Here is a 7,372-nt window from a genome sequence, read left to right as displayed (position 1 = left end):
ACAAGAAGATCAAACCTCTCCATTCTGAAGGAAATCAGCCCTGAGTGCTCACTGGAAGGACAGATCCTGAAACTGAGGCTCCAAGACTTTGGCCACCTCGTGAGAAGAGAAGACTCCCTGGAAAAGACCCTGATGTTGGGAAAGATGGAGGACACAAGGAGAAGGGGACGGCAGAGGACGAGATGGTGGGACAGTGTTCTTGAAGCTACCAGCATGAGTTTGACCAAACTGCGGGAGGCAGTGGAAGACAGGAGTGCCTGGTGTGCTCTGGTCCATGGGGTCACGAAGAGTCGGACACGACTAAACGACTAAACAACAACATTCTTATTCTACCCCTAAGCCTATTTATTACTTCCAAGAATTGTCTATTTCTCTTATATCACAATATTTAGCTAAATATTCTTTAAATTTCTTGCAATCCTCTTGTATCTCCTCTTCTTCCTGGCCGCGGATTCTTCCAGTCAGGTCGGCCAGCTCCAAAAAGTCCAATATCTTCATCTGCCATTCTTCCATTGTTGGTATTTCTTGCAATTTCCAGTTTTTTTGGCTAACCTCCGCAGGAAATTACTGCCCTTTATTCCACGGAATACTTTGGCCACCTCATGAGAAGAGAAGACTCCCTGGAAAAGACCCTGATGTTGGGAAAGATGGAGGGCACAAGGAGAAGGGGACGACAGAGGACGAGATGGTGGGACAGTGTTCTCAAAGCTACCAGCATGAGTTTGACTAAACATCAACAACAAATTCCACGTAGAAGATCTTGCTCTGGGGGAAAGGTGTCTGGTTATCATCTGCCTTTTGTTCCTGCCAGCCAGCTGGGCTCCCCCTCCCTCCCGTGGCTTCAGACATTGATCTGCTAACTCTCTGGCATTCGTCTCCCGACAGCCATCAGCTAATAAACTTTGGTCCGCAGAGTCCAAGGCCGGCCAACACTTCACTTTGGGTAATTTCTCCGAACGGGTCGACCGGGTGAAGAGCTCTCGCCTCGGCTGCAGCTGGAGAAGGTAAGGGGGAAACTGCCCCGATATGCCCAGGTCTGCCCACCTCGCCTCTTCCTGCCCCGCACCCTGAGACAGAGGGTGTGACAGGCAGAAATCCAACCGGTGCTGTTTTGCAAAAGCGCAGGCCTGTTGAGTGCCTGTCAGGAATAGGAGTGTAAAAGCTGAGGAGCCTTAGAGGGTGCTTACTAAGAGGGGTGGTTTGGATGACCCTTGGAGCACTTTCCTTTTCTATGAAATATTGGAGCGAGCTTTCCATTATAAGTGCATCTGACTTGGGAGTTTCCTTCGCGGCGAAGTCTTCCAGAGCTCGTGGAAAGGGATCTGGGATCCCTTTTAGACAACTGCGGTGGAGAGTCTGTTTTTTAAGGATGCAGGTTCGCTTCCATGCTTGCCTGCCCTGCTCCCTTTTGATTTGTAGAGCTGAGCTGCGGCAGCAGCAAAATGTTTCATTCTGCATAGGCGTTGATGTGGCATCTTAGACGTGCTTAGGCTTTCTGATGGTGGAGTCGAAATGGATTCTGCTTGCGCTTTTGATGTGTGATCTATGGAGTGATTCGATCAAATCTCGACCTGTTTCTTTCCAAAGGTGGTTGCGGGAGGGATACTGAGGCAGAAGGGGGAAGGGAGGGAATAATGGGTGTGTGAATGGAGAGATTTGGACAATATAATTGGTGTTCTCTGTCGTCATACCCTCCCCACCATCAGAAGTTTGGGATCAATATTTTCATCCGGTGTGATATTGATTATGTCACCCCCTGCTGCCGTCGTTCAAATGAATGCTGCGACGATCATGTAAAGAATTGCATTGGTAAATTTGGCCACGGCAAACGGCAACCCAGAATAATTTTGGTGTTTCTGCAGAAGCCAAACTGCAGCAGAACGGAAACATTGCTGTACACAGCAGATTCCGAGAGGAATGGGTGGAAATGAGTACTTTCACATCCCTAAGGTAAAGGTAAAGGGACCCCTGACCATTAGGTCCAGTCGTGGCCGACTCTGGGGTTGCGGCGCTCATCTCGCTTTATTGGCTGAGGGAGCCGGCATCCAGCTTCCACTTCATGTGGCCAGCATGACTAAGCCGCTTCTGGCGAACCAGAGCAGCGCACGGAAGCGCTGTTTACCTTCCCGCCGGAGCAGTACCTATTTATCTACTTGCACTTTGACGTGCTTTTGAACTGCTAGGTTGGCAAGAGCAGGGACCGAGCAACGGGAGCTCAGCCTGTCGCGGGGATTCGAACCACCGACCTTCTGATCGGCAAGTCCTAGGCTCTGTGGTTTAACCCACAGCCCCACCCACATCCCTTTCACATCCCTAGTAGTGTTCAAAATTCCCCAGGTACCAGGCGTGTTTTGCAACTGGTGGCGGGTCCAATTGCAACTATGTGGAGATTTGTGTTGGCGGCCAGAGTTGGTGACCACAGTTGAAAAAAAAATCTGTCTTGGTCCATAGTTAATTTGCATTTCCAATGTGTGTGCTTCTCTTTATTGGATTCTGGGACAAGCAAATTGTTCTAAGAGCAAGCTGCATTCAAGCAATGCAGCTGAGATCATAGAATAGTAGAACTGCAACGTTGGCAGGGACCCTGAGGGGGAATAGATGTTCCGTTGTGGCAACCAAGACCTAGATTAAAGTGGTGGCGCTGTGGTCTAAAGTACTGAGCCTTTTGGGCTTGCCAATTTGAAGGTCGGCAGTTCGAATCCCCGCAATGACGGCTTGAGCTCCCGTTGCTCTGTCCCAGCTCCTGCCAACCTAGCAGTTTGAAAGCACGCCAGCACAAGTAGATAAATAGGTACCACTGCGGCAGGAAGGTAAACAGTGTTTCAGTGCGCTCTGGTTTCCGTCATGGTGTCCCGTTGCGCCAGAAGCGGTTTAGTCCCGCTGGCCACATGACCCAGAAAGCTGTCTGCGGACAAACGCCGGCTCCCTCAGCCTGAAAGTGAGATGAGCGCCACAACCCCAGAGTCGCCTTTGACTGGACTTAACCATACAGGGGTCCTTTACCTTTACCATTTTTTATGTACACGGGTTTCTGACCCGGCAGCAACCCTAGTTGTTGTTGTTGTTTAGTTGTTTAGTCGTGTCCGCCTCTTTGTGACCCCATGAACCAGAGCACGCCAGGCCCTCCTGTCTTCCACTGCCTCCCGCGGTTTGGTCAAACTCATGCTGGTAGCTTCAAGAACATTGTCCCACCATCTCGTCCTCCATCGTCCCCTTCTCCTTGTGCCCTCCATCTTTCCCAGCATCAGGGTCTTTTCCAGGGAGTCTTCTCTTCTCATGAGGTGGCCAAAGTATTGGAGCCTCAGCTTCAGGATCTGTCCTTCCAGTGAGCACTCAGGGCTGATTTCCTTCCGAATGGAGAGGTTTGATCTTCTTGCAGTCCATGGGACTCTCAAGAGTCTCCTCCAGCACCAGAATTCAAAAGCATCCATTCTTCGGCGATCAGCCTTCTTTATGGTCCAGCTCTCACTTCCATACATCACTACTGGGAAAACCAGAGCTTTAACTATACGGATCTTTGTCGGCAAGGTGATGTCTCTGCTTTTTAAGATGCTGTCTAGGTTTAAAAATTAAAAAAAATTGAACCCTATCCTTTTTCATGCCAAAAGGCAGGCTTGACGTTTCGTAACAAGTGTGGCTGGAGAGTTGGAAAACATTCCAAGATTCCGAACTGTTTCGACTGCCCCCGTTTCCCGGGAGAATCCCCTGTTTCTCTGCTGCCTCTCTGAGATAGAACAATGGCCTTATTATGTCACGCGTCTTTGGGTCTTTGGCCGATGCTGCGGGAGCAGTTTTGAAATGCATGCGAGCACAAATGCTGCCGTCTGCCTCGCCTGGGTTTCTAGATGTGAGATATCTGAGAGGCAAGAGGGAGCAACCTTATGCGGACTGTAGGTTGCTCCGGCGCAGTGTCGGGTCGTTGTTTTTTGTAGTCATTTTTTTTGTTTATTGAGCTTGAAAACATTTGCATGCGGTATATATTCCATAGTCTAACTTCGTTATACATTTCTCTTCCACCTTTCCCTCCTTGCCTTTCTCAATCCCATTTTACTATTATTTATTAAATTTGCCCTATAAAAAACACAAGACACATCTTTGACATCTGGTGGGAGAGTGCCACCACCGAGAAGGCCCTCTGCCTGGTTCTCTGTAACCTCACTTCTCACAGGGAGGGAAATGCCAGAAGGCCCTTGGCGCTGGACCTCAGTGTCCGGGCAGAATGATGGAGGTGGAGATGCTCCTTCAGATATACAGGACCAAGGCCATTTAGGGCTTTCAAGGTCAGCACCAACACTTTGAATTGTGCTCGGAAATGTACTGGGAGCCAATGGGGGTCTTTCAAGACCAGTGTTATGTGGTCTCAGCGGCCGCTCCCAGTCCCCAGTCTAGCTGCCGCATTCTGGATTAGTTGTAGTTTCTGGGTCAACTTCAAAAGTAGCCCCACATAGAGCGCATTGCAGTAGTCCAAGCCGGAGATAACTAGAGCATGCACCACTCTGGCAAGACAGTCTGCTGGCAGGGAGGGTCTCATCCTGTGTACCAGATGGAACAGGTAAACAGCTGCCCTGGACACAGAACTGACCTGCGCCTCCATGGACAGCTGGGAGTCCAAAATGACTCCCAGGCTGCACACCTGGTCCTTCAGGGACACAGTTACCCCATTCAAGACCAGGGAGTCCTCCACACCCGCCCGCCTGCTGTCCCCCCAAAACAGTCTTTCTGTCTTGTCAGGATTCAGCCTCAATCTGTTAGGCACCATCCCTCCTCCAATTTGGAGAGAGTTGGTTCTTGAGGTACCTAAGAAATATTCTTCTGTTTCATATATTATCAATATTTCAGACCCTGCTTGCTGTCTCATCTGATTACGATATTTTTTTCAGATATTCCAAAAAGGGCTTCTGTTCTTCCGTGCGGAGCCCATCGTGTCGTTCTCTTACTTTTGCTGTTCATTCCGCCAGTTCCTCACAGTCCATTTGCTTTAAAATCCATTCTTCTACTGTTGGTGTATATCCTCTTCTTTCCAGTTCTGTGCATATAAGATTCTGCTGCCATAGGCGCCGACTCCATGGGGCCTGAGGGGGCCCGAGGCTCCCCCAATAATTTAAGAAAATTATATTACTGCTGCGAAGAGGCGGGAGGGAGAGGAGGCCCCTTGGGAGGAGCGGGCAGGTGCTGGGGCGGCAGCGCCGGGCGGGGGCCGAGGGGTGGGCGCCCCCCCCCGCGCGGGCATCGCCTCGCCGCCGCCGCGGGTTTGGCTGGGCTGCCAAACAAGGCCAGGATCCAGGCCCGCCCCGCTCTCCTTATTTGGTGCCCGGTTCCGGCTCTCGCTACCAGTGGAAAGAGAGACGGAGGTGCAGTGGAACCCGCAGCCTTTGCAGACACCGCCCGGCCGGGGGAGGGGAGCGCGGAGGAGCCCCGCGGGCCTGGGCCCGGCCAGCCGAGCCCTCCCGAATTGCGCCCCGCAGCCAGGATCTTGTGGCGAGGACCCCGGTATGGGCCCCCCCAATATTTTTTATAAGTCGGCGCCCCTGTCTGCTGCTGTTGTTGCATGTGTAAATAAATGAATCATATTTTTTTTGGGGGGGGGGTGTCTGTCCAGAGCTGTGTTGAATGCCCTAGCCTGCAACAGCCTTCCGGGCAGCGGTGTAGCAAAGTCAGGTGGTACCCGGTGCAGAAAATTTCTTGTAACCCCCCCCCCCCCATAGCTATGAACTTTTCCTATTTGGAATAAGGGAATTTCCCTTTAAAAAAATGGAAATGTTGACAACTATGAACCCCTAGTAAAAGCTATGGTTTTCCCGCGGCAAGAATTCTCTTGGCCCAAAAATGGAAACAGCAAAAAATAACAGCAAAAGAAGAGGGGCAGATGAGGATGATGGACTTTGCAGAACTGGCAGAGCTGACGGGGAAAATCCGGAACCAGCAAGATCAAGTATTCCAAAAGGACTGGAGCAAATTTACACAATATTAGAAAGGTTGTTGCAAGCAATTAACACCACTAGCGGGGTTGTCTGAAGACTTGTAATGAGAAATTGTCCACCTTTCTATGTTTATTTAAATTTTGAGCCATTTTGCAATGAGTGTGGTTAAAATTGGATAACGTACAAAACGCACCTTGCCAACAAAGATCCGTATAGTTAAAGCTATGGTTTTCCCAGTAGCGATGTATGGAAGTGAGAGCTGGACCATCAAGAAGGCTGATCGCCAAAGAATGGATGCTTTTGAATTATGGTGCTGGAGGAGACTCTTGAGAGTCCCATGGACTGCAAGAAGATCAAAGCTCTCCATTCTGAAGGAAATCAGCCCTGAGTGCTCACTGGAAGGACAGATCCTGAAGCTGAGGCTCCAAGACTTTGGCCACCTCAGGAGAAGAGAAGACTCCCTGGAAAAGACCCTGATGTTGGGAAAGATGGAGGGCAGAAGGAGAAGGGGACGACAGAGGACGAGATGGTTGGACAGTGTTCTCGAAGCTGTCAGCATGAGTTTGACCAAACTGCAGGAGGCAGTGGAAGACAGGAGGGCCTGGTGTGCTCTGGTCCAGGGGGTCACGAAGAGGCAGACACGACTGAACGACTCAACAACAACATGAACCCATCCCCCTGAAATTATTTAAAGAAGGAAAAATAAGATATTTAAAGAGGAGGGGGTCTAAGCCAGTTGTTCCAGGAGATTCTGGGGACTGAACCTGGAACCTGCAAAGCTTGTCGTCTACCACCAAGCTAAAAACAAATCAAGATTCCAGTCCTCATTGTTCTGGGTGGAGGGTTTCATAGGGACCTAGGAAGCTGCCTCGAAGCCCAGTTTGACGCTCCAGGGACTCAAGCAGAGAAGCAGCTTTCCCGGCCGCTCCTGCAGGTTCCTTTTAAGCAGAAATGGAAATGGATTGAACTTGGAACCCTCCCTGTGAAAAACACGTGCTTTGCTGGGCTCAGATCGCAGTGACTTTATAACCAGATCGTTGCTGAGATTAAATGCCCCAGCGAACAGTTCTAAACTGGTAGTGGTTGCTTTTTTTCTCTCCAAAGGGTGACGGTTACAACCCAGACTGATGCAGAAACCCGTTTAGGCAGGGGTAGGCAACCTAAATGGGACGTGGGTGGCGCTGTGGGTCAAACCACAGAGCCTAGGACTTGCCGATCAGAAGGTCGGTGGTTCGAATCCCCGCGACAGGGTGAGCTCCCGTTGCTCGCTCCCTGCTCCTGCCAACCTAGCAGTTCGAAAGCACGTCAAAGTGCAAGTAGATAAATAGGTACCGCTCCAGTGGGAAGGCAAACGGCGTTTCCGTGCGCTGCTCTGGTTCGCCAGAAGCGGCTTAGTCCTGCTGGCCACATGACCCGGAAGCTGTACGCCGGCTCCCTCGGCCAATAAAGCG

General features: G+C 50.7%; 1 protein-coding gene across 1 annotated transcript in view; it reads left to right on the top strand.

Moving 5' to 3' along the window:
• Positions 1–898: 898 nt before the first annotated feature.
• Positions 899–7,372, top strand: part of CERS4 (ceramide synthase 4) — a 107,163-nt gene continuing 100,689 nt past the window's right edge. Inside the window, exon 1 of the mRNA XM_083720622.1 lies at positions 899–1,004. The gene's annotated coding sequence lies outside the window, so the exon portion shown is untranslated. The remainder of the gene's footprint in view (positions 1,005–7,372) is intronic.

The sequence above is a fragment of the Podarcis gaigeae genome (assembly GCF_964106915.1).
Source record: "Podarcis gaigeae genome assembly, chromosome: 18".
Lineage (NCBI taxonomy): Eukaryota > Metazoa > Chordata > Lepidosauria > Squamata > Lacertidae > Podarcis > Podarcis gaigeae.
Note: the sequence above shows the minus strand (reverse complement) of the source record. Positions and strands in the feature narration are given on the sequence as shown.